General features: G+C 38.6%; 1 protein-coding gene across 3 annotated transcripts in view; it reads left to right on the top strand.

Annotated features, from left to right (window-relative positions):
* Positions 1-27036, top strand: part of LOC105470876 (tumor protein p63 regulated 1) — a 233349-nt gene continuing 206313 nt past the window's right edge. The window contains exons 1-3 of one of the 3 annotated variants that reach the window (XM_011723150.3): positions 1-641; positions 22444-22575; positions 25843-26000. The gene's annotated coding sequence lies outside the window, so the exon portion shown is untranslated. Of the gene's footprint in view, positions 642-19178; positions 19256-22443; positions 22576-25842; positions 26001-27036 lie in introns of those variants that run through there. The other 2 variants (XM_071090669.1, XM_011723152.3) reach the window with 2 other exon arrangements.

Here is a 27036-nt window from a genome sequence, read left to right as displayed (position 1 = left end):
GGTGTTTTAGTTGTTTACGTGGTGGTAGGGGTGGATTTCTAGCTGTATACATGCTGGATCTCATAGCCGGATAAAAGCTATGTAACATGTGGGGCCCGACCTAGAGCCCCCCGGGTAGCTCAATTGCTTAAAATGGAAAGGACGTCAACCATGGATGCTCAGGGGAGGGGCTGCCACCTCTAGACCCAGATTGCTTTCAGCTACTACCCAGGAAAATGATACTGTCTCTTACCATTCTGCTGAAATCTCTCTTCATCTTGTTTATACATGTTGGTTTATCTAGTCCTGTTTTTCTGAATTCCAAACACTTAGAGGAGGCTCAGTGGTTCCCAAAGCAGACCTCTACCGGAAGTCCAGTGATGGACACCTGTTTTTTTTGTCCCACACAGGTCCATCATGCCTAAATACAATCTCTATGCCTTGTCCTGGGCAGGAGGATGAGGCTTGGCTACGTTCACTTTCAAGAATCAAGAAGAGAGGACTGAAAGAGAAACAGCTGAAAAGAAGGAGCCAAATAAAAAACAAGATCCAGCTGGAGGAGTTCAGGCCCGATAAGCAGGCTTGAAAAAGAGGTCAGGCCCCAGGAGCTGGGCTGGAGCAGCGAGGAGCGTTTTTTCCAAGGAAAGATGACTGCCTGAGAGGTAGGTGGGCTCTAGACCGCTGCCCCACACCCAGCTTCAGTTGCCACAAGGAGGCCTTTCCAGTTTTCCTTCATTCTCTCCTGAAGGCCAAATTGCCTCAGCTGTATTGAAATGGAGACAGACAGGGTATGTCTGAGATCTAGAGGGAAGGTATCTTTGGGGAAAATGAAAAATCACTCAAGGGTCATCTCCAATCTCACCTCCTCCAAGAATCCGTGCCAAATCTCTCTCATGGGTCTTGGCTCTCTCTCCACCCTCCTCCATAGCACTTCATGTCTTAGTTCTAGTGTATATCTCCAACTGTCACATAATGAATTATTTGGTAAGGGTAGTGACATAATATTTGCACAGTGTGTCTTCCATTGCAAAATGTATTACTTTTGCAAAGAGTAATGCGTTTGCTCTCTGTAATGACCCTGAAAAGTAGCTGGTTGTTATTGATAGTTTGCTTTATTTAGAAGTAGGGTGGTACAGAAAGCACAGACCTTGGCTCTGTCAGATTAAGGCTTGAATTATAAACCTTGTGATTGGCTGACCATAAGAGCTTGGATAGACTTCTTGACCAGTTCAGACAGCGGTTGGCCCCACCAAGAGAAATCCGTGCCCTCTCATCTGCCAGTGGGGCCACTGCGGCTTCCACCGCAAGCTAAGTTTCTGGTAAAAGAAAATCCTGCCTTGTCCATCCAGAAAAATATTAGCTTAGAGGCATCATATTTTCACAACATACTATTTGGAACTCTGAGCAAATGCCATGGTTTTCTAGCATCAAAACAACTTTATTCCAAAGTTTCTTTTGGAAATTTGAAGGCCATGCACTCTGCCAGGCCTCACATTCCAGCTCTCCTTGGCAGCCATGCCAAAGGGTCATTACAGCTCCTCTGTCACATACCTGCATCTGTGTCCTGCTTTGATTTCTCTTCTGTTTCCCTCCTGCGTCCTCCACCTTCCAACTCTTTGCACATAACCCTTGAAGTTCGCCTGTTCATGCCAGTGAACCCTCATATTTTTAGTCTCTTTATAGAGTTCCTTCCCTATCTTCTGCCCTAATTGAAACCTGCTCTCCCCTACTTGTTGGAAGTCCTCTTAATGGACTGCTAATACATGTGAAGTCTTACCCTAAATCTGGGGCTATGTGACTTTTTCTTATATCCCATATTACTGTCCCAAAATATTATTCTTCCTGCAATTCAACATTTCTCTTGAAAAAAAAAAAATAAGGTGTTTGGCAAAACTATCCAAGTCCTCCACATTTCACACTCACCCCTCACTGTCAACCATGGACCTCTGTCAACCATGGACCTCCTAATTTCTCTCCACAGTCATTGAATATTTAAAAACACAATTTGCAATTCTCCTTTCCTTAAGCCCTACCATCGTTCTGGATGGTCAATATTTAGGACCATTCAATTCCTTGACTTTCAGAAACTTCAGGATCTCATTTTCTAACCACAAGCCTTGATCATTGCATATCTCACCTCCTTCATCTGTTCTCTGATATCTTTTAGAGCCCTTGGGCTGTCTGCACCAAACTTCTTCAATGTAACATTTTTGTTTGTTCATTTTCTTTTCAAATTAATAATAAAAATAATAGCAAATACTTCTTGAGTACTCAGCACTTGCTGTGCTGCATGATCAGATTTTTATATACATCCTTTTAGTTGCTATATATAACCCTATGAGTTAGGTACTGCTAATATTTTATTATTATTATTTTTGCAGATGAGAAAACTAAGAAATAGAGGTATCTAAAAGTCTTGTTTAAATCAAGCAGCTACTAATAAGCACCTGAGTTGGGATACGAGCTCAAATATTCTGGCTCTAGAGGGGATATTACTACCATGTCTCTCCTCTCTCTCTTAAAAGTCTTTGGGTTGGGGGTTTTAACCTCGGTCATCCTTTTCATTCCACACACTCTTTCCAAATGTCCTGCCCATGCGCTCCTATGTTCAGTTAGCACCCAATTCTGTAATTTTAGTGTTATTGTAGAAAACACTCCCCTTGGCCTCTCTTTGGCCTCAGTTTCCTCATCTGTGAAATGAGAGTAATCATAGCACCTACCTCCTAGGGCTGTACGTAGTAAGCACATGTATATAAAAAGCTGATTTTTTATCTACCTCCAGAGCCAGCTTCTTATTCACTATCTACATTTCCACTCGAATGGCCCACAGGCGTCTCACACACAACATGTACCAAGCTGCATTCACCATGCCTCACATGTTCCAATATAGGTGGCTTTTCCCTCCTATCCATCCACTTTCCCTATGAATAGTTTTTTTCTTCTTTCTTAGCCCTACGTGGTACCTGTCTCTAAGTTGTGTTCTGTCAGTTCTAGTATGTACATTGACTCTATTGCCTAAATTCAGGCCCTCATCCCTTCACATCTGAATACCTGCCATGATTTCCTACCTGGACTCCCTGCTCCTACTTTTTATAGCTTTGAGAGATAATTAATTTTTTTTTTTAAAAGGAATCAGACGATGTTCATTCCATTTGCTTTAAATTCTTCCATGGCTCCCCAAAACTGTTAGGATAAAGTTCAAATTTCTTTATTAATTTTTAAAAAACTTTATCTTGCTTTTGTGCTTCATCGTATTAATATTTCTTGCCATTTTTCCTAACACTTATTTTGCCCAATCATGGGGAGCTTCTGGTAGATCCTCAAACGCCAGGGTCTCCCAAAGTTCACTGCACTTGTAAATGCTGATTTTTCTGTTCATCTCTCCTTGATCTGGCTAACTTCCTCTTAAGCTTGTCTCAGTTCAGGTGTCATCTTTTGTAGAAATATATTTTTTCTGATGCCTGTGGTTTATTTTGGTGCTTCCTCTGTAATTCCAGAGCACCTGGTACACGTTTCTGCCAATCAGTTAACTCTCCACATCATGGTTCTCAACTTTACTTTGCCTCCAAATACCTAAAGCCAGGGTGGCAAACAGCAGCCCAGTGACCAAAGTCATCCTGCCACTTGTTTTTGTAAATAAAGTTTTATTGGAACACAAGCATGTCCATTCAGTGTTCTCTGTGGCTGATTTTGGATAAAAAGAGCAAAGTTTAGCTGTTGTCGACAGAGTCACTGTTGTGACAGAGTCGAGGGCACCAAATATTTATTTGGGTAAAAAAATATTTTACCCAAAGCTAAAATATTTACTATTTGACCTTTTGCAGAAAATGTTTGCAGTCCCCTTTTATCAATTACTGCGCATCACTATTACAAAATTCTTAGCCAGAGATGCCAGGCCCTGAGGGAGAAAGTGGATCAAGATCTTGCAGAGGAGGAGTGTCAAGTGAAAAGGAGAGTTGGATGATTCAGATACATATGCTAGGGGATCATGTTCCTTCCCTGCACCACTGACAGTCATTCCATGTGTCCTTATGAAGCATTTCTTACATATCATGAGACAGAGACTATGTGTTTTTTAATCTTTTGGCTTATGTGCCCAACATGGTGACAGGCTATTAGAAGTAAAAACAAGCCAAAAAACAACCCCCAAAAGCCGAGCTCACACAGGAAGAATTTTTTGAAGGATATTGGGATATAATCAGGGGGTCTAAGAAAGAGGTGAACACCCAGTTCTTGATAAGACACAGCAGTGATGCGGAGTAATGATTGTTATCAGGATCCAGCCTCTGTCTCATTTTTCTGCTGTTTCTCATCATGTCAGCTTCATTCTTCCCTTTCACCATGGACTTCCTCTAGCTGGCAAAAATCATGGCCCATCACAGTTCCTGAGTTTTTCATTTTATAGTTTTTAGTCATTGATGAGCCTTTCTCCTGACTTTCTGTTAGTCCCATATTCCAAAATACTACGTCAGTTTACCATTGATATGGTCAAGGAAGAGGGGTTGGGTGAGAAAATAGAAATGTTAGTGATACTTATGGATAGACTAAAGATAGAGGATGAGCCAAGAAGGAAAGAGGTACTGTTCCCAGAATAAGGGAGAGCTACATAGACAAGGCAGTAGGTGCCCCCCACAGTAGCACTTAGGAAGTGCTTAAATGATACATGTTGACTCAATAAATGAATGAAGAAATTAACCTCTTTGAGCCTCTCTTTCTGTGAGATGAGAATAGCACCTACCTCACAGGCTTGTCCTGACGATAATGCACTAACTACAGTGCTTGACAGGTAGTAGATATTCAGTAAATGCCATCTAAATATCCTAGCACTCATCTGGGTTGGAATTGCAAAGGGAAATTAAGGGAGAATTTATTATAGCAGATTATATTTTAAAATTTGATCAGCATGATTATCCAATAACATTTTAATCAAACTCGATGTCATCTTCTCTTCAAATCATTCTTAAGTCAACATAAATATTAGCCCAGGACTCTCACTTGGCTCAGTCTGAGTTGATACATCCCCTAAGGGAAACTGTAGGGCATCAGAACAAAGCCCCAGTTTGCACCTATAAGAGACTATATTTATTTATTCAGAAGATGAACAGAAAGAAACTGGAGATTAAGAAGCCCTGGTCTACTAGATTAATATCTGCTGTTTCGTGAGTTAAGCTCTAGCTTCTTAACCAGTTAACCAGACTGGCTCACACAACATATACCCACCTGAATATTAATTCGTGCATTTTCTTGGGTGTGCCTCCTTCCTTTGGACACTCTTGCTCTTTGTCCCATATTTAAAATGCCTTCCTCTGCCCTGTTGCCTTCACCTGTATAACTCCTCAACCTTCAGTGTCTACTCTGGCTCTGTAACTTTACTGACCTATCCACATCACTTTGAAAAATCGTAATTCAAGTTTTTCCAAGACCTGATAGAGAACACTTTGGCACAAGCCAGGTACCTGGGTACTTCTACCCTAATTCCCTAACCAAACTCTTTCTTCTAAATTCATACTGAGAAATGCTAAGGATTTCCAATAAAATTTCTCCTCATGACTCAGTGGTTTGTAGAAACCATTTATAGTTTACAAAGCTCTCTACAACTCTCCGGATGTTGGTGTTATTAAGGACATCCCACTCCTGATCAGAATTTCTAATTGATCAGTAATTTAGGGAGATGAAACTTGACTTTTACTGAGAATAGTGTCCTAAATCTTTCTGTTAAGGAGGCTTTTTTCAATGATGTATCTCAGTGCTAGAAGAAACTTTAAAGCTTACTCATTATGTTGGTCCTGAAAAGCACCTGAGTCTTCTCTATATGGCCCTCAGACGGAATGTAATCTGTACTGAAATTTATGACTTCTTATTGACTTCCAGAGGAATATCCATTTCTTCACCCTGCCATATTAGACATCTCCCACTATTAGTTCTTTTTCATGCATTGAGGCACACTTTGCCCCCCTGCTAACTTACCACAATGAGCCTCTCTGATATCTGCTAGAAAGAGTCTAAGTTCCTTTTCTACATGAGTTTGAGTGGGTATGTGGTGGGTATGTGGAGTCAAGAGAGCATCTCCCTCATCTTCCCTTTTCTATCCCCAGCAACCTTAGGAACTTCAACTGCTGATTTTGAGTCTACTTTGCTTTTTCTCAGGACATATTTTGGTCTACCAGTTTTACTTTTAAATTCTTAAATTTAGCAAGCTGATTTTCTCTTTGAAGCCTACGGAATAGAGGATGTCAAAAATGTCCTTCTGACATAATAATTACTAAGTACATAGAGATTAGAAGCTTACTTTGGTTATAGAGACTTTCTAAATTGGAAACATTTTTTTGGAGACAGGATATTTAGCCTAAGTAAAACCTAGTGTGTCCACTGGGGCATGTTGGAGTTGGGGAGGGAAAGAATCAGGAAAAGTAGCTAATGCATGCTGGGGTTAATACCTAGGCGATGGGTTTATAGGTGCAGCAAACCACCACGGCACATGTTTACCTGTGTAACAAACCTGCACATCCTGCACATGTACCCAGAAACTGAAAATTGAACAACAACAACAACAACAACACTGAAAAACAAAGATACCGTGCTACCAGAAACAAAACAAAACAAGACAAAAAACTAGTGTGTCAATATTCACAATTGTTTTGGTCTATTCTTAAAAGCAGTATGAGATCATCATGATGATCACACGAATGAAAAACAGCAACAGTCATCCTGGCCTTCTAGTACCTTGAAGATGTCAAATTTTTTCACTTCAAGGCCTTTGAATGTGCTTTCCCCCTTCCTCCACCCTGGGAGTACTGTCTGCAACCCCATCCCTCCAAATTTTGGTCTGCCAACTTTTCATACTTCAAATCTCTGAAAAGCTTTTTCTTAATTTTCTTGCTGCCCCCAACCCCAGTCCTAATCTAAATTGGGTCACCCATCAAAATTTTGTAACCCACCCTTAAATTTTTCTCATGGCAAATACAGTATTTTAATGGTGTATTTAGTGATATGGTTATTTAGTGCCTGTCTTTTCTGTTAGACTATTAATTTCGGGAAGCAATTCTGTCTGCTTTGTTCACTGTGGAATCCCTAGTGCCTGGCAGAGAGGCTGGTTTGTGTTGGTTGTTCACATAATGTTTCCTGGATGATTGGATGAATGAATAAATGGCTATTACATTTGTCATGAATGTAATAAATGATTATCACATACTGTTTTTCTTCTTCTTTGCTTATATTTGTATATGACCTTGTGTTTTTCAAAGAATTTTCATGTTTCTGTAGTTTTAGGTAGATAAGACTAATTATTATTGTCCCAATTTCCATCTGATGTACTCAGGCCCAGAGAAATGAAAAGACTAACACAAATTCACATACCTGGTGATGTGTGACGCTGCAGTCAGAGCTGAGACTACATGTTTACTCTTAGACTAGTGCTCTTTCCATTAGTAATTTAAAAAATAAAATTAGAGTCTCTTAAAAGATAATTTAAGTACACGTAATGTGATTTCTTTTTAATCTTGGAAAAAATAGCATTTGTTTTTTTCTGGAAGGTTCTGGTTAAAATACAATACCCTGACTTTTTAAACAGAATTTTACTTTTTAAAGCTGTTTTAGGTTCACAGCAAAATTGAGCTGAAGGTACAGAGATTTCCCATTTACCTCCTACAATCCCCTGACTTTTATGACTTGTTTTCTTTAAGTGAACTATTATAGAGGGGAATGTGAAGGGGAGATCTCATTTAATCCCATTTTTGGGGGTACCTTCAGGACCTCAGGCAGCCTCTATGGATACATATCTTGCTTAAAGGCAGAAAACAATTTGTTTGCATCTGAACACATTTATATATTTTCTTGTGAGAGAAATGAATCAAAATTAAAATATTAGTTTTTGTCAAAAGAGTGGCTTAAAGTAAAAATTCTTTCTAAAATACTTTTTGCTTCATACATGTCTCACGCAAATTGTCTTTTTTCCTATTTATTTACCTCATTTTACTAGTTATCAAACCTTTACAATAACATATAGACAAAAAAGCAATGCAGCATTATTCCCTTACAGAAATTTCACCCCTTAGCCTTTTTGTTTTTCTATTGAATCATTTCAATCTTTTTATATTATTTCAAATAGTGTCTGTTGTTCATTCACCTGCATTCAGAAAATCACAAGATGCTGTTACAGTCACATTAGCACAAGCCTACTTTGAATGAAAAAAAAATGTGTATATCCCTGTAAGTTTTTTACTACATTGATACATAATTTTAAAAGCATGATTTACCTTGTAGCCTATCTCTCTGATTTGTCTCTCAGGGTATAGAATTCTTAAATATGCTATCATTTATTTTTATCCTTCTATGGAATCATCCAGGCTTTGATTCATTATGGAAGAGAAATTTCTTATAATGTAGTATTTTTTTCTCACTTCCTTGAAAAAAAAGTTGCATAGAATCATCAGGTCGTACAGTAACAAGAGATTTTATAGGCCATTTAAACCAACTCTCTTTGAATTCCCTGTGCATATGCCATCCAAGGTCATCTGTTTGCTACTTGGATACTTTGTATAATGGGGAGGTTACCACTTCACTTGAACTATTTGCCATCAGGGATAAACCAGGTTGCTTGCCTGTCCAATTATGTATGGTTCCTTCAGCCCACCAACAAATATGGGGCTTTATTTATATCTGAACAGTATGACCAAGCTTCCTTGAATCCTGGACATCTGGAGAGTGTGCCCTGCAATTGGAGCCAATCTGCGATTGTTTGGACTGTCTGGAAGCAAGGCAGGCTGACTTCATTTGGAGCTGGAAGCAGGGGCAAGCTGACAGCAACTTATAGAACATGGAGATTCCTGGCTAGCTGCTTGCTAGAAAGAAAATCTTTTAAGTGAACTTAGGTTTCCAGATGTCCCACTAAAAAGTACATAATTGCCATGATGGAGGATGAAAAAAGGAAAATGTGTAGTATGTGAATTAATTACTCTTTTTCCCTGATTATTTTTTACTTAACATTTGGCAGCACGGTTTCCATAAATTTTATTTTTTAGAATGTGGTGGATTTTTTTTTGCATCAGAACAACTGTACAGAATGCTGATAGACCCACAACTTTTCTTAGTAAGATTTTTATGTGCATTCTTTTTCACTTAGTTCACACATTATTCCATATACTAAAAATTCTTTCTGTTTCTGCTTTCTGAAGAATAGCATAATTTTATAACATAAAATAATTTCAACAATATCAACTCAATAACCAACATTTATAGTACCTTATGAAATAGGATAGTTTGCTCAAGTATTTCTATCTTTCTGTAAAAGAGAGTGCAGTAAAGGCAGCGCCTTTAAAAACTTTTAATCAGGTGAGGTGGAGCTGCATTTGAAGACACCAATCTGTTTTCCCCAGCAGTGTTTCCATCTTGCTTTGCTCTCCCTGTACCCCTGTAGATAACTCTGTGCTTGATCGCCTGAGGGGAAGCAGGAAAAGGGCTGAACTCAGAAATAGCCTGCTTGTCTTTCTGACATTTGTCACGAAGAAGCCTAAGCCCTTAGGGGAACTTAGAGAGTTTTGCAGAGAAGGTAAAAGTTGGTATTTGAGGGTATAGACAAAGTATTTTGGTCAGAAACAAGCAGAGGAGAGAGCAGAGTATTCCTCTGGGCCGTGTGGGAGACAGAACAGAGAGAGAGGGAAGGAGAAGAGGTGGAAGGGATGAATGAAACGGATCAATGAAAGATTTCTGTGGTCCGGAGGAAGGATTCTGCCTCTGCTTTACAGCAGTGCTGATGGAACATCAGCAAGATACTAAAGAGGAAATGACTGTCTAGTGCATGTAGTGCAGTGTTAATTGATAAACAGTAGCCTTGTAAGAGTGACATGGAAACAATGGGAGTCACCTGGAGTTACCAGATGTAATGGCTCATATGTCCTGGGACAATGGATGCAGCAACGTGTGTGAATCTGAGTACTTACTCCTGGCAAACTCTGCTCCTTCCTTGCTACTGCATAGTTAATGGTATAAATTTTGGAGAAGCAGAGATAAAAGATAATTCTCAGGGAGAACTGAAGATAAGTTCATCCACCAGTCCAGCAGAGTAGAAACTCAGGAAAAAATATTACAATGAATTTTAGAAAATGAATGTATAATACATTTCAGTGTGTTTACTGAGAGGCACATTTGCTTACAATCAAGAACTATTTTTCTTTTTTTCCCCACTTAAAAAAATGAAGATAAAATTTACATACATTCCCTTTCAGTACACAATTCTATGAGTTTCTGCAAACATCCAGTCTTGTAACAACTACCACAATCAACATGTAGAACATTTCTCTCCCCTAAATTCTCCAGTGCTCCTTGGTAGTTAACCCCCTCTCCTGGCAGCAATTGATTTGTTTTTGCCCTTTTTGCAAGAATGTCAGAAATTGAATCATAAAGTATTAAGCCCTTTGAATCTTATTTTTCTTTGAATAATGCATTTGTAATTCATTCATGTTGCATGTATCAGCAGTTTGCTCCTTTTTGTTCCTGAGTAGTATTTAACTGTATGTATGTACCACGGTTGTTTCCAGCTTTTGGTGGTTGCAAATAAAGCTGCTATAAATATTAGCATATAGGGTTTTGTGTGAATACAGGTTTTCATGTAACTTGGGTAGAAACTACAAGTGGGATTGTTGCATTGTGTAGTATATGTTTAACTTGGTAAGATTATGCCAGATAGATTTCCAAGGGGGCTATAAGTTTGCATTCTCATCAACAATGTATGAAGAGTTCTAGTTACTCCACTTTTTATTGCCAGTTAAATTTGTTATGTTAAGTGTATAACAGTATCTCATTGTGGCTTTAATTTTCATGGCTTATTTGCCATTTTTACATTTATGATATGTTATCTGTTCAAATGTTTTGTCCACTTTTAAATTGCTTTGTAAATGTTGGGTTTTTAGACTTCTTTTTCTATTCTGGTTACAAGTCCATATCAGACATATCATTTGGGAAAACTTTCTCCCAGTGTGTGCTTTGTATTATCTTCTTAACGGTATCTTTTGAAGAGCAAAAGTTTTTATATTTGCTTAGGTAAAATATGTAAAAAAAATTTTGGCTTAGACTTTTGATGTCCTAGCTAAGAACTCTTTGCTTATTCCACAGTTACAAAGTTTTTTGGTAATTTTTTTATTCTGCTTTTTCTTCTGAAAGTTTTCTAGTTTTTACACAGAAGTTGGATAATTCTAGGTTTGTGATCCATTTCAGTTAAGTTTTTATAAGGTACAAAGTCTGTATCTAGGTATTTTGTTTTGCTTTGTTCAAATGGGCATTCATTGTTACAGAAATATTTGTTGAAAAGACTACCCATTCTATATTGAATTGCTTTTGTACCTTTATTGAAACTTGGTTTCCCATGTGTGGATCTGCTTTTGGAGTCTCCACTGTGTTTATATATATTATATAATATTATATAATAGATTTATAAAACCTTTCTCTAATACCAACTGATTTGACTATTATGTCTTTAAGTAAGCCTGGAAATTAAGTAGTGTGAGTCTTCCAACTTTGTTTTTGCTTCCAAAAATGTTCAACTATTCTTTTTTGTTTGCCTTTCCTTGGAAATTTTAGAATCAGCTTGGCAATTTCAAAAAAAAAATACTACTGGAATTGCATTGAATCTGCAGGTTAATTTGGGGGAAATTAATATATTAATAATGCTTAGTCATCTGATCCATGAACATACTATATATTTCCTTTTATTTAGGTCTTCTTTGATTTCTTTTATCGGTATTTTGTAGTTCTTAGTATAAAGGTCTTAGAGATATTTTGTAAGATTTGTACATAACTATTTCAGGCTTTTTATTGCTATCGTAAATAATGCTTTTAAAATTTTAATTTTCAAGTGTTCATTGCTAGTATAGGTGGTCCCCTACTTATAACGGTCCAACTTACAATTTTTCATCTTAATGATGGGTTTATCAGGATTTAGCCTCATCATAAATTGAGGAGCTTCTTATTTATGATAAGGTTATAGTTTCCACTGAATGTGCATTGCTTTCACACCATCATAATGTAAAAAAATCTTGTCTAATAATTGTTAGCCAGGGACCATCTGCTATGTTGCCAGCATTAAATGAATTTTCAAGTTATGATTTTTTTTTTTACTTAAAATAGACATTTCAGAATGTAACTTCATCATAAGTTGAGAAACATTTGTATACAGTAATATGATTGCCCATGTATCCTCTATCTTTGCTAGAATCACTTATTAGTCCTAGTAGCTTTCTAAAGTATGTTTTTGAGATTTTCTCTTTTGGCAATCATGTTACCTATGAATCAAGACTATTTTATTTCTCCTTTTCCCATCTGTATTCTTTTTTTTTGCTTGCCTCGTTGCACTGGCTTGGACTTTCAGTATATTGTTGAATAGAAATAGTGTGAACATCTTTGCCTTGATTCTGGTCTTGGCAAAAAGCGTTCAGTTTTTCATCATTTGATATTATCATAACTCTTCTGATGGTGCCCTTTATATGGTTGTGGAAATATTCTTTTATTCCTAGTTTTCTGGGAGTTTTTGATCATAAATGAATGTCAGGTTGTATCAAAGGCTTTCTCTGTGTCTATCGAGATGATCATTTGTTCTTTTCCTTGGTATTCTGTTGATCTGATGAATTACACTAACTGATATTTGAATATTGAACCTGCTTAGCATTTTTGAGACCAACTCTGCCTGGTCATGATGTGCTATACTTTTTATATGCTATTGGATTTTATTTGCTAGTACTTTGTAAAAATTTTTGCGTCTATGTTTATGAGAGATATTCGTCTATAATGTTCTTTCTTGTCATGGTTTTGGCATGGAGGTAATGCTAGCTTCATAAAATTCATTGAAAAGTGTTCCCGTCTATATTATTGGAGAATTTGTGTAGAATTGATATTATTTCTTGGTCAAGAATTGTTTTATGATGAAAAGAAAAGCCAAATATTTAATCATATTAAGATTTTTACTTTACTATTCAGTCAGCTGAAATACCAGAACCCGTTAATACATGAGGGAGCTTCTGTGAAGATAATTTTACTGCGGGGTGTTTTGAGGATTGGTGAATGCAGCTCCAGTGTCTCTAGCTCTGGAGCAATCTCTGTTGATGTTAGATGGAAAGAAACCAACATGTTGGGCACAGATGTTGCGCCAGGCACCTAGATGTTGTTTGTGTGTTTGTTTTGAGATGGAGTCTCCCTTTTGTCACCCAGGCTGGAGTGCAGTGATGCGATCTCAGCTCACTGCAACCTCTGCTTCTGGGTTCAAGCCATTCTCCTGCCTCAGCCTCCCAAGTAGCTGGGATTAACAGGCACACGTCACTATGCCTGGCTAATTTTTGTATGTTTAGTAGAGACAGGGTTTCACCATGTTGCCCAGGCTGGTCTCGAATTCCTGACCTCAGGTTATCTGCCCTCCTCGGCCTCCCAAAGTGCTGGGATTATAGGGTATTATTGGCTTTATTTCATGAATGACATATAGGGTGAGAGTCCACCCCCTATGCCCCCAAATTCCTCCCAAATAAGAATTTGCCCAGCCACAGGGAAGAAGAGGACTAGCGATGCTAATGCTAGATGCAGGCTTGGCCTATGTCATTGAAATGGAGCCCAGTATCCCATTTCTACATTGCCTAATATTTGATTCCTGTCACTTGGTCCAGAAACATGGGTAATAGAAATGCTATATAAAGTAGTGGTATTTAAGGGTTAAATAGATTGATAAAACTGGCTTAGTCAGTTATAGCCCTGAGGGATGGCAAGACTCAGAAAATCTCAACTGCAACAGGACTGTAAGCTATAGCTGTGGCTGTAAGAAGACAGAAAGAACTCTACTCCTACTGTATCTATTTTAGAATATAAAGTAGGAATTTCTGTTTTTACAGAAGTAAAGGGAAGAGGGCACTTATCCTTGTTTTATTTCACCCCCTGTTGAGGAGACTTGATCACAGGACACACAAGTACTCTGACAGGTAGCTGCTTGTGGTTGTATTGTGCGGTTTTGCTTAAGGCAGAGTGTATGTGTTCAATTCAGGGAGTGGAGCACAAAAACTGAGAAGGAAGAAGAAGGCATTTTCTATGTAGTAAAATAGCATTTTAAATTTTTGTCGATTCTGGGAATTATTTCTCAAATGGATCAGAATTTGAGAGAAGAGAAGAGTGTTATTTATTGCCTTCCGCTATAAACATATTGGCGCATGGACTGGGAACCTTAAGAAATAGTCCCAAGTGCTAATGTTTGCAGGCTGAAATCTAGGAGAAGTTGAGCCTTCCACAGTAGCTAGGGCAATAGGTATATGCTTTGATAATTTTGTAGGCCAAGCTCTCTTGGGTATTTGACCTTAGTGATTGGGAAGGGTTTACGTTTTGCTTTTGTAACTGGATTTTCACTGGTTCAAAGAAGGCATAGATTTGTCTTGTGGAGTTGTGCTTTATTATGCAGACTTTTAAAGTATTAGTGATTGTCTAATGGCTCTCTTACACAATGTCTCCTGCCAGGATTATAGGCCTGGCCTCTAAACTACAAAAGCTAAGACTGTGTTCCACATTACAGTGAATGAGACATGGTCTCTAAATTGTATTAGGTATTAGCAGTTAGCATAAGGTCCACCTGCCAAAATTCTGTTACTCTTTATCTTGTTTGGAATTGCATTCAGTGTGGAGGAGGTCAAGGAGAGAAATACGAAGGTCTAAACCTTACCATCTCTCTTTTTCTCTGTGAGACTTCTTGGGCAGGTTACCTCTTTTAATCTACTAACAATTTAAAAAAATTCCTTTTACAAATGTTTATTAGGGAAATGCAAATCAAAACCACAATGAGATACCACACCACACCCAATAGAATGGCTACTATGAAAAAAAAAACCAGAACATAACCACTGTTGGCAAGGATGTGGAGAAACTGGAACCGTTGCATGCTGTTGGTGGAAATGTAAAATGGTATAGCCAGTATGGGCAACAGTATGGTGGTTTCTCAAAAAATTCAAAATAGTATTACCATATGATCCAGCAATTCTACTTCTAGATATATGCTCCAAAGTATTGAAAGCAAGGTCTCGAAGATATATATATCTTCTATATATATATATTTTTTTGTTTGTTTGTTTGTTTGTTTGTTTTTTAGATGGAGTCTCACTCTGTCGCCCAGGCTGGAGTGCAGTGGCATGATCTTGGTTCACTGCAACCTCTGCCTCTTGGGTTCAAGCAATTCTCTGCCTCGGCCTCCTGAATAGCTGGGATTGCAGGTGCCCACCACCATGCCCGACTAATTTTTTTGTATTTTTAGTAGAGACTGGGTTTCACCATCTTGGCCAGTTTGGTATTGAACTCGTGACATCGTGATCCACCTGCCTCGGCCTCCCAAAGTGCTGGGATTACAGACATGAGCCACCATGCCCAGCTCGAAGAGATATTTTTATACCCATGTTCATAGCAGCGTTATTCACAATAGCCAAAAGGTAGAAGCAATCTAGTGTTCACTGACAGATAAACAATATGTAGTATGCATGTACAACAGAATAGTATTCAGCCTTAAAAAGGAAAGAAATTCTGACATTTGCTATGACTTGCATGAACATTGGTGACATGCTAAGTGAAATAAGCCAGTCACAAAAAGACAAATACTATATGATTCTACTTACATGAGGTACATGAGGTAGTCATATTCATAGAGGTAGAAAGTAGAATGGTGGTGGACAGGGCCTCAGGAAAGGGATGAATGAGGAGTTGTTTAATGGGTGTAGAGTTTTAGTTTTCAAGATAAAAAGAGTTTTGGAGACTGGTTGTAGAACAATGTGAATGTACTTAACAGTACTGAAGTGTACACTTAAAAGTGGTAAAGATGGTACATTTTATGTTACGTATATGTTACCACAACTAAAATACAAATAATAAAAAATACTAAAAAAATATTTCTCAAAGAGAAGTTAGACTTGGCTATATACCCTCTACTTTTCATACCAGTTTGCCTGTCCTCCAAAATCTTTGCTTTAAGGAAGACTGTTTCTCCAGTTTAAGCAGTCTTACTTCTTTTACCTGAGGCAAACTGTCATGCAAATACTTTATTGGGACATATAATCTCAGGGCAGGCAGAGTGAGGAAACAGAGGGCAATGAGGAAAAGAGGGTGAAGAGGAAAAGAAGGTAAGCGTATATAAGGTGGCACGTTACTGAGTTGGCCATGTGTTCATAACAAATCATGAGTGGTTGCTCAACCATGTGGGACATAATTGGAAGGACGTGGGAAGACAGATTTCTTTGCCAGCACCTTTCCACCACCTGTTACTCAGTAGTTAAAATTCTTATTGTAGGGAGTTTATTCCCTCACACTTCCAGTTTATATCACCTAGTCCCTCAAAAGAGACAGTCCCTGGGGAAGCTGGACTCCATGCCCTGTGGTTTAGCACTTCAACCGAATATAAAACTGATAGAGGAAACCAGCACTTTTGTGGGTTCAAGTAGTGACATGGTTTGGCTGTGTCCTCACCAAATCTCATCTTGAGTTGTAATCATCACAATCCTGTGTCATGAGAGGGACCCCATGGGAGATAATTGAATCATGGGAGTGCTGTTCTTGTGATAATGAGTGAGTCTCACAAGATCTGATGATTTTTTGAGCATCTGGCATTTACCCTGCTTGTACTCACTCCATCCTGCCAGCAAATAAGGTGCTTGCTTCTCCTTTGCCTTCTGTCATGTTTGTAGGTTTCCTGAGGCCTCCCCAGCCAAGGAACTGTGAGTCAATTAAACCTTTTTATAAATTACCCAGTCTCAGGTATTTCTTCATAGCAGTGTGAGAACGGACTATTACAGTAAATTGGTACTGGCTAGTGGGGTGCTACTCTAAAGATACCCAAAAATGTGGAAGTGACTTTGGAACTGGGTAACAGGCAGAGATTGGAACAGTTTGGAGGGCTCAGAGGAAGACAGAGGATGTGGGAAAGTTTGGGACTTCTTAGAGACTTGGAGAGCTCAGAAGACAGGGAGATGTGGGAAAGCTTCGAACTTCCTAGAGACTTGTTGAATGATTTAGACCAACATGCTGATAGTGATGTGGACAATGAAGTCTAGGCTGAGGTGACCTCTGATGGAGATGAGGAACTTGTTGGGAACTGGATTACAGGTCACTTTTGCTATGCAAAGAGACTGGCCGCATTCTGCCCCTGCCCTAGAGATCTGTGGAACATTGAACTTGAGAGAGATGATTTAGGGAATCTGGCAGAAGAAATTTCTAAGCACCAGAGCATTCAATAGGAAGCAGAGCATAAAAGTTTGGAAATTTTGCAGCCTGACAATGTGATGGAAAAGAAAACTCCATTTTCTGGGGAGAATTTCAAGCCACCTGCAGAAAGTTGTATAAGTATCAAGGAGTCAAATGTCCATCACCAAGACAATGGGGGAAAATGTCTTCAGGGCTTGTCAGAGACCTTCACAGCAGCCCCACCCATCACAGTCCTGGAGGCCTAAGAAGGAAAACTGGTTGTTTAGCCTGGGCCCAGGGTCCCCCTGCAGCCTTGAAACACGGTGCTCTGTGTCCCAGCTGCTTCAGCTCCAACTGTGGCTAAAAGGGGCCAACATACAGCTCAGAACATTGCTTCAGAGAGTCCCCAAGCCCCAAGCCCCAAGCCTTGGCAGCTTCCATGTGGTGTTGGTCCTTTGGGTACACAGAAGTCAAGAACTGAGGTTTGGGAACCTCTGTCTAGATTTCAGAGGATGTACAGAAATGCCTGGATGTCCAGGCAGAAGTCTGCACAGAGGCAAGGTCCTCATGGAGAACTTCTGCTACAGCAGTGTGGAAGGAAAATGTGGGGTCAGAGCCCCCACACAGAGTTCTCACTGGGGCACTGCCTAGTGGAGCTGTGAGAAGAGGGCCACCGTCCCACAAACCCCAGAATGGGAGGTCCATATACAGCTTGCACTGTGTGCCTGGAAAAGCCACAGGCGCTCAATGGCAGCCCATGAAAGCAGCTGTTAAGGGGGTTGTACTTTGCAAAGCCACAGGGCAGAGCTGCCCAAGGCCATGTTGTGGGAGACCACCTTTTGCATCAGTGTGACCTGGATGTGAGTCATGAAGTCAAAACAGATCATTTGGGAACTTTTAGGTTTAATGACTGCCCTGTGGGATTTCAGACTTGCATGGAGCCTCTACCCCCCTTGTTTTGGCCAATTTCTCCCATGTAGAATGGGTGTATATACCCAATGCCTGTACCCCCATTGTATCTAGGAAGTAACTAACCTACTTTTCATTTTACAGGCTCATAGGTAGAAAGGATTTACCTTGTCTCAGAAGAGACTTTGGACTTGGTCTTTTGGATTAATGCTGGAATGACCTAAGACTTTGGGGGACTGTTGGAGGGGCATGATTGTGTTCTGAAATGTGAGGACATGAGATTTGGCAGGGGTCGGGGCAAATTGATATGGTTTGGCTCTGTGTCCCCACCCAAATCTCACCTTGGATTGTAATAATCTCCACATGTCATGGGAGGTACTCAGTGGGAGGTAATTAAATCACAGAGCAGTTACCCCTATGCTGTTCTTGTGATAGTAAATGAGTTCTAATGAGATCTGATGGTTTATAAGGAGAGATTCCCCCTTTGCTCAGCACTTCTCTCTCCTGCCGCCATGTGAAGAAGGACATGTTTGCTTCCCCTTCTGCCTTGATTGGAAGTTTCCTGAGGCCTCCCCAGCCATGCTGAACTATGAGTCAATTAAACCTCTTTCCTTTATAAATTACCCAGTCTTGGTTATGTCTTTAATAGCAGTGTGAGAACAGACTAATACACACAGGTTCTGATAATGGAGTCTGTCCACTGGAGTGCCTCTGGCTCCAGTCACAGCAGACACATTGGAGGCCATGCTAGCAGGTAAGGAGGTTTTGGGGATGGCAGTGGCATCTAGAGCACTCCAAGAGCAAGTTGTCAAGTGTTTGGGAGACAAGTGGTAACCTATTAGACCTGAGGAGGGCGTTATTAACTGTGCCCCAAACTAAAACATACTAAACAGACAAACTCCAAATATCAACATCTGTCAGCAGCAGTGGCAATGACCACTATGCTAGGAATGCATTTTAAAATTAGGGTGGGGAGGCTGTGTTGTTTGCAATCCAGTGCTCAACTGGATCAGAATAGAGTTGGGAATTTTTAGAGCTGTAATATGCTGGATGAAAGAAAACAAGTGACATGATGACTGGAACTGCCACCACTGAGTTTTCTAAACTTTAAGAAAAGGCAAGAAAATTGCTTTTAGAAGAAGAGAAGTTGAGAATATGCCCAAGTGAATCCTCCCCACCTGCAATTATGGTAAATGTCTTTGTTTCAATTAATCTAATGATAATATATTTCATTCTCACTAAGTTCCAAGATGTAGATTCTGGACAAAGAGGCTGGCATACTGGAAAGTAAAAAAGATGCAAATCTTTGGGTCAGTAGTTCATTGAAGAATACTGACATTAAGAAAATGCTTATACTGTGTGTTAAGTGCTATGAGAAAGGTATGTGATACAGTGTATTTTGAATTCACATAAAAGGAACATCCAACCAGACTTTGAAGGCCAGGAAAGTTGTCCAGAGAAAAGTAATGTCTAGGATTAATCCTAAAAGATGAGTGAGGGTTAGTTGACTAAATAAGGCTGAACAGCCAAACTATTAAGAGGGCTTAGGAAATTTTGTCTAAATTATAGCTGAAAGGCAAACCTGGTAAACCTCGATATGGGTCAATAAGTTTGGTGTTTTGAAAATCTTCTAAATTCTCCTCATGGTCACACACCCCATCTGAGACCTGGTCTTGTTAGTATCTCTGCAGTTTCAGAGGAATGTGCAGGAAGTGGGAAAATTTAGATAAATAATGAATCATTTTATTCAATTAAAATTAAGGACATGTGTGGGAAAGCTAAAGGTAAATTATTAGATGACACAGAACTACATTAAACAAAAATCTTTTGTCTCAGAATGTGGTAGGTGACAGATACAGATCTATAAATTTTTATTTTCTTAGAGGATAAAACCAAAACAATTATAGAAAGAGTTTAATTATGAAAGGATTTTGTCAATTAGGTAGATAAATCTGAGAGTTTGTTGATTTTAGAGCCTGAAAAATCTCTTTAAGTAGGGTAAATAATCTAATTTAGGTAACAGTCCTTGTGGCAGAGACAAGGCCCTGTTTTACCACATCATTTCCTCTTCCTGGATACTCCAGAAGACAAGATTTCTCAGCCTCCTTGAGGTTAGGTTAGGACTGAGTTTTATGTGATGGAATTTTGGCCAATGGAATGTGAGTAAGAAGACATGTGTAAACTACTTCTAAGCTTGAGCTCTAAAAAACTTCTCACATATTCTGTACCCCTCCTTCTCTTTTTATGTTGAATTTGGAAGACAAGATTGTCTATTATGTAGCTAAAAAGCAGAAGCAACTTGAATCTTTGACTCATAGCCTAGAAGAACCACTGAATAGAACCAATCTATATCAGACTGTAATTGAACAAGAAGTAAATGCTTGTTGTGCTAAGCTACTGGTATTTCTGGAATTATTTGTTCTTGAAGCAGAGCCTGATCTGTCCTGACAAATGCACTCTTCCTTCTAGAGGTCTTCCCATGCCCTCTTTTGGACTTGATGGGGGTCATTTGGGACAATAAGGTCTGATAAGTCCTTGGACTTAGGAAGTGAGAGAGCAGGAGTCAAGAAAAGCTTTTGTGTTTTTTGGTTTGTGTAGAAAATATGATGGATTGAGATAATATTTTTCAAGATAGGTCCAATGAAGAAGAGCAGATTCAAGGAGTAAAGGTATGATTTTAAATTGGACATGTTATGTTGAAAAGATATTTGGGCTTATATCATGCAGGATCTTATAAATGCCTTTGAGAGAAAGCAGTGTTTTTATATGTCTAATTTTCTTTAGTATCTAATATTTATATACAATTTATATTTGTTGATGGGTTGGTTCCCTTAGCTGTGTGTGTGTTTGTGTGTGTGTGTGTGTGTGTATGCACATATGCCTAGAATTGCTTTAAGTTGTCTATACACTCACATGAAGTACAAGTTGCTTGTTTAAATCACAATAGTATATTTATATTCTTTCTTTCCCTCACTTTCTCTCTGACATCTTTTCTGAATGTTTTTAGTCAGCATGTTCTTACTCTTTTAAAAGATATTTCTCATTAGGTAGATTGTAAAAGCCAACACCAATGTTAAATCCAAGTTTGTTACACAAGCAGTTTGGAAGGTCAGAATGATCTCCACAAGATGCATACCAGAAGCTAACTCAATTTTTGATTTTCCCAAATGACTTTTCTTGTGAAATCTGGTTTTCACATCTCCCTATGCTTTTCCCCAATGGCCTGCTTTTCAATTTCAAAATATAACCGGGACAAGTATTTTCGAAAAGTTATTGGTTTTAATTTATCTTTGAAATCTCTTGGATTGTTCCTGGGCATTTTTTTCCTAGAAGAGTGTTTTGCATAGCATGGGTATTAAAGGAGTCTTTGTTGACTGGTTTAAAGATCTTAGTTAATTTGAACTAGAAGGAAACTTACAGATCATCTAGTCCAACCCTGTCCTTTTATCGTTGTGAAACAAAAGCCCAGAGAATTGAAATGTCTTGGCCAAGTTCACAAGGTTAGGTTTAGACCTGCTGCTATTACCAATGATGCTGCTCCTTTATTTATGTGCAAAAGTTGTCAGTTTCACAAAGCCATCATTTATCTCATTTGTTCCTACTGTAACTATGTGAGATAAGAAACACGGAGATTATCAATCCTTTTGGTTTCTTAACAAATGAAAAAATTGAGGCCCAGAGGAACTAAGTCAAATAGTTAGATTGTCTTACTCATTTATACACAAATATTGATTGAGCTCTTCTGTGCCAGGCGCTATTCTAGTTTTGTTCTAAAAGCAGGCAAATGCTTTGTACTCCTTGTATCAGGGAGAATGAGAGAGAAAACGCTCTAATAAATAATAGCTGAAATGAGTGAGCTTGCCTTCTGACTTCAGTCCAGTGGTGTTTTTCTCTACATCTCTGCTAATTAATTAAAACAAATAATATTTCTGGTGGATTGATTAATTCTTCTTTACTGAAGAGAAATAGCCCTTTTAAAGAATTTATCCTGTAAAGAATGCAAAGCATTTTAGATGCAGCAATAAAAAGAGGGCTTTAGAGAGTTATATAATTTTATGTGCTCAAGAGAATATGGAGAAACATCAGTACATGTTCCCTTTCTCTCCAGCTTTGAGATTTATGATTGGTCTGTTACAATAATAATAACTGAATATTGGCGCAAGAAATATATTTGATTCAGTGAGTAACATTTCACAGCCTTAACTTGTGAAATGTAGAAAAGTTCTTGCAGGAAGCTCCGGCAGAATATGTAACATACAAGAAGGTATTCAGGGAACAGAAAAATAAAATCAAAGGAACCTGCTACCCAATCTGTTTCATTAAATATGAAAATTAAAATGCCTTAACAAAATGCTTTCTCTTCCTCTCTCCTCCCAGCAAACAAAAGCTTTGGTAGGCAGCCTGAAATTGCTCATCAAGGAAAAAGACCAGACTCAGATTTTAAATGGCTTCTTCTGAATGAAGCAATTAATGCTAAAAGGAACATGTTGTCTCCTCAGCATTTATAAGGTAAAACATTCATTGTTCTTGCTGGCACTCTATCAAGTTTCTCCTAAGCGAGTCGAGAAATGCTTTGCTGCATGCGCTCTTGACCTCTGGTAATCAGGAGGATTTGGCTGATAAACCTGACAGGAACGGTTCTCCCTGGGACTGGAAATGTGCCCGGGAAATGTGCTCTTGAGTCTCTCTCACTCAGACCTGGCCAGCCAGCCGTGGCGGGCCCATCAAGGCTGGCATCTCACCTATTTGCCAATTAGAGATGGTACTGCTCTATGATTATGTAGGATTTGAAATGCATTAGAGTAATGCAACAGAGTATTGTCTTTACTTCATTGTATTTGTTCTGATTATTCAGCTTTTTCAGGTAATATTTTAAGAATATTACCTTCTTAAAGTTACTTATTATTCATTGACTCACTAATTCACATGTTTATTCAGAGCACATTAATTAATGAGCTCCAGTGTGCCAGAGACGGCTTTGGGAAGGCTCTGGAGTCGGTACACAGAATAATACATGGTGCTTGTCTTTGAGGGGCCTCAGTCTAGTGGAGGAAGCAGGCAGAGAAATTCCTCGTGACAATAAAACATAGTGGCTTAGAAAAGAAGCATATGTAAAGTGCAAGGGGAGCTCAGAAGGGACGACAAAGGCTCCCTTCTGTATGATGATTTAAACCAATGGCTTTCAAACTGCACTGTGACAACCCTGGGAGATGGGGAAGGTGAAAGACACAGATTAACAAGAGAGTTTAGATTATTCTTCTGCCAGATCTCCTCAGGAGAAGGGCTTTCTCTTCTGTTTCACATATACATATTATGACATTTTTTTGAGAACAAAGTATGTATATATACACACACGCTTATGTATATTAATATAGATTTTCTTCATTAACTCATTTAATACTCTAATAATCTTGGCAGCACGAGGCAATGTTCTCTCCATTTTATGTACGAGGAAACTATCTTACATGAACATTTGTTATTTCATGGTCAGTGCTAAAAATAGCAATCTTTATTTTTTCCTCCATAAAACCAACCTACTGAAATATTTTCACATTGAATTTGGGAAGGTCTGCTACTGGCATGGAGCAAGATAAGAAATTGTTCAATGGGTAAGTGATGGCAGAGTCTAGACCTATCTTTGTATACAATAACCCATGTTAAATAAATCCTAACTTTTAATTTATTAGCTGGAAAGCTAAATCAACTTTTGACCAAAGTAATATTAGATCTTGCAATGAGATCCTAAGTGATTTACTTGAATCTCTTCTACCTTCCATTCAGTAGGTAATCTTGTAGGTCTCTGTCCACTCTGAATGTTTGCTTTTACTTCTTGTTTTCCAATATTGGATGATTTATTTAATTAATTTCTAGGCAACTACATAAAAAAAGTCTGCTTATACTCAGACAAAAAGTTTTCTTACTGTTTTTGATGTTAACTTTAAGATAATAATGTAGCATTGGAAGGAAACCCTGTATTATAGAGTCAGAGCAAGTCAAATCCTTGTTCTACAAACAAGATCTATAACCTTGGGCGAGTTTCTTTTCTTCTCTTAGCTTCAGTATTCTCAGGTGTAAAATGGGGATACTGATCTCAGCTAACCTCCCTTATTGTTTTTGAGGATCAAAAGAAATGATATACTAGAAATTATACGGTGAACTATAAAGTGCTGCATAAATGAAGGTGCTTATTATTCACTGAGCCCTGGGCCTGTCAGACTGTATGATCTTCTTCCAGGGTTGTTTGTTTATAGTTGATTAATTCCTCTCCCTCTCCACCCCACCCCTTTTGAGGTCCAAAAAGATAGGAGATTGGCGAAGAAATAAAAAGCCACAGCTTTCATGTAAACAACTCCTCCCCCAATTAATCCTTCTTTGGTCTCTCTATTCATATGTCTTCTTAATCATAAGGCACAAATGAAGCATCACCTTCAAGCCCCATGTTAGGATTCCGCCAGCTCAGGGGCCCCAGATCTCAGAAAAGACCATCCTCCTCCTTTGCAGAAATTTTTACAACAGACTTGTTTTCTCATTGAGAGATTCCATTGCCTATTCAGAAAACGGACCTGCAGGGCGGTTTTTGTTTGTTTGTTTTTGGTATATTTTGTTTTATTTTTTAAACGTCTTTAATGATCAGGAAAAAAATGCTTCTGTAAGAACGTCACCCTGATGGCACTCCATCTTTATTGTCTCATATCAGATTAACTTTCCTGACAAAGTACAAAGTGGATTGCTCCCTGCCAGCACCATAAGCACTGCCGATGCCTGGACGAGAGCTGGGCTCTTTTCCTGAGTTCACAGCATCATTATAGATAATAAAAATTCTGGAAGCAGGACTTTACTGACAATTTTGGTTTGGGGGATGATGCATGAGACAGAGAAAAGTCCATTTGGGGCAATCAGGTGCTGACACCAGGAAAACTCTTTGTTCCACATAAAATAAGTCAATTTGACTCAGAAGATACATGGAGGGTAGAATTATATTCTCATAAGGTGGCATGACCTTCTTCTAGTATTAAAAAAAAAAAACACTCTGCTTTCAGACAGAACTTGAAGGTTATTCTTCTTTCCTTAGTTGAGGAATCTGGTCAGAGAACAAGATAATAAATAGGCTTAACTCCTAGTTTTGTTACTTATTAGCTCGATGTCACTAAGACTGGCCACTGGTTATTTATAAATTGGGAAAAAATACCTGCCTTAGTATCCCCTGGTATGTTGTGAGAGTTAAATGAGAATTTCTTCATGTGTACGATGCTTTCTGATTTTAGAGCATTTTTATATGGGAAATGGGTGCATGTGATTAAAAGTGTGGTTTTTTTGGGGCAGCAAAATGTGTCTGAATTCCATTTCCATTATTTCCTACCTCTATGACCTTGTATAATTCGCTTAAGCTTGCTGAGCTTAGATCTACTCATCATTCAAATGGAAATTGGACCTCCAAATTTATGGGGACATCAGAAGGATTAAATGATACAAGTGAAGTGTTTACCTTGGTACCTGGTGTTCGCTATGCATTCTATAAATTATTGCTAGCTGTATCTTCTTTGATTCCTATCAAGCCCTGTAGGGAAGGAAAGACAGCTCTTATTCACATGATTTCATTGTGAAATAATTGCTAACCAGAAATGCAGAAAGATGAGTGTGATAATGATCTAGGGTTTGAATCCAGTTTCTAGACTTAAATCCAGCAGGAATATCCTGTAAAACAACATATAAACTTAGAGCTTCTGACCTCTAAGCTGTCAGTAATTATAAATCTGCATCTTTCCTTTGAGACAGGATGGTTTATGAAGATGACCTGGGTAAAAAGACACCCAGAGATTTCATGCTGTTGATCCACAGAAAGCCTGTTACTGTCCACTCCGTTGAGTCAGGCTTTAGAGTCTGGATCATCCCTTACAGAAGATCCTTGATAATATTTCTGATATACCTCCAAGGTGAGTAGAAGGAACTATGGGAGTGGCAAGCAAAAAGGAAAATGATGATACCCATAGGAATTTGATTTCAGCAGCCAGAATAGCATTGGGACCACAAAACCATTACTTACGTGTCTGCACCTTCAAAAACTGGGATCCTGAGAGGCAGAATGTCAGAACTGGAAGGATTTTAGAGATCATATAAGTGCTGGCATATGTTAACAAATGGAAACTATTGACACAAGTTAAAATTGTACCTGCCACAATGTATATTGTAACCAATGTGCCAAGTTAGTGGTCAACCTGAACCAGTACTTGGGCCTCTCACCTTTCAATTTTGAAAGTCACCTTTGCTTTAGAGATACTGTAGGTTATCTTGACATGAACATGACATGATCTTTGTCCTTAAGGCCAAAATAAGAGATATTAATACAATGTGAATACATGTGGCTATACTCCCAGGTAAAGGTCTTAGGTCTTTTTAAAGCAGTGTGAAGATTCAGAGAAAAACAAACCATACTTGATTTGGAGAATAAAGGAGGAAACCTCACAAAAGAGGTCTCCTGTGGGTGGAACCTGTAGGTCCAGATGTTATGGAAGAGAAAGAAGTATGAAATCAATGGCCTTCATGAGGTAGAGTCTAAGTTGTCTTCCCTCAGACTCAGTTTCTCACCAGGAAAGTGAAGTTAAGCATAACTCCCTATATGCCTAGCTGGTATATGTAAAAATGTTGTGCTCAAATCCTTCCTCTTCTTCTCTTTACTTCTTTCCCCAAAACCACACTACAGGTTCCAAGAGGTGGGCTCATACTTTAGTCTACCAGGACCACCTTATAGGTTGTTGCTGATTTTGATCTTTCCTCATAGCTTAAAAAAATCTTCACAGGATTTTTATCATTGGGCTTTTGTGGGGAGTAAGAAGTAAAAATAACTTAAAATTTTTAAGATAAATTTTGCACAACTGCAAGATGAGTCAGAAAGGGAAAATTCCTATTTGTCATGTACTCTTAGTTTATTTTGCTAGACTCTTGTGATAGACGAACCTGTGTGCAGCTCTC

Source organism: Macaca nemestrina, chromosome 2 (assembly GCF_043159975.1).
Source record: "Macaca nemestrina isolate mMacNem1 chromosome 2, mMacNem.hap1, whole genome shotgun sequence".
In the NCBI taxonomy this organism is placed as follows: Eukaryota; Metazoa; Chordata; class Mammalia; order Primates; family Cercopithecidae; genus Macaca; species Macaca nemestrina.
This window is presented reverse-complemented; position numbering and strand designations above follow the sequence as displayed.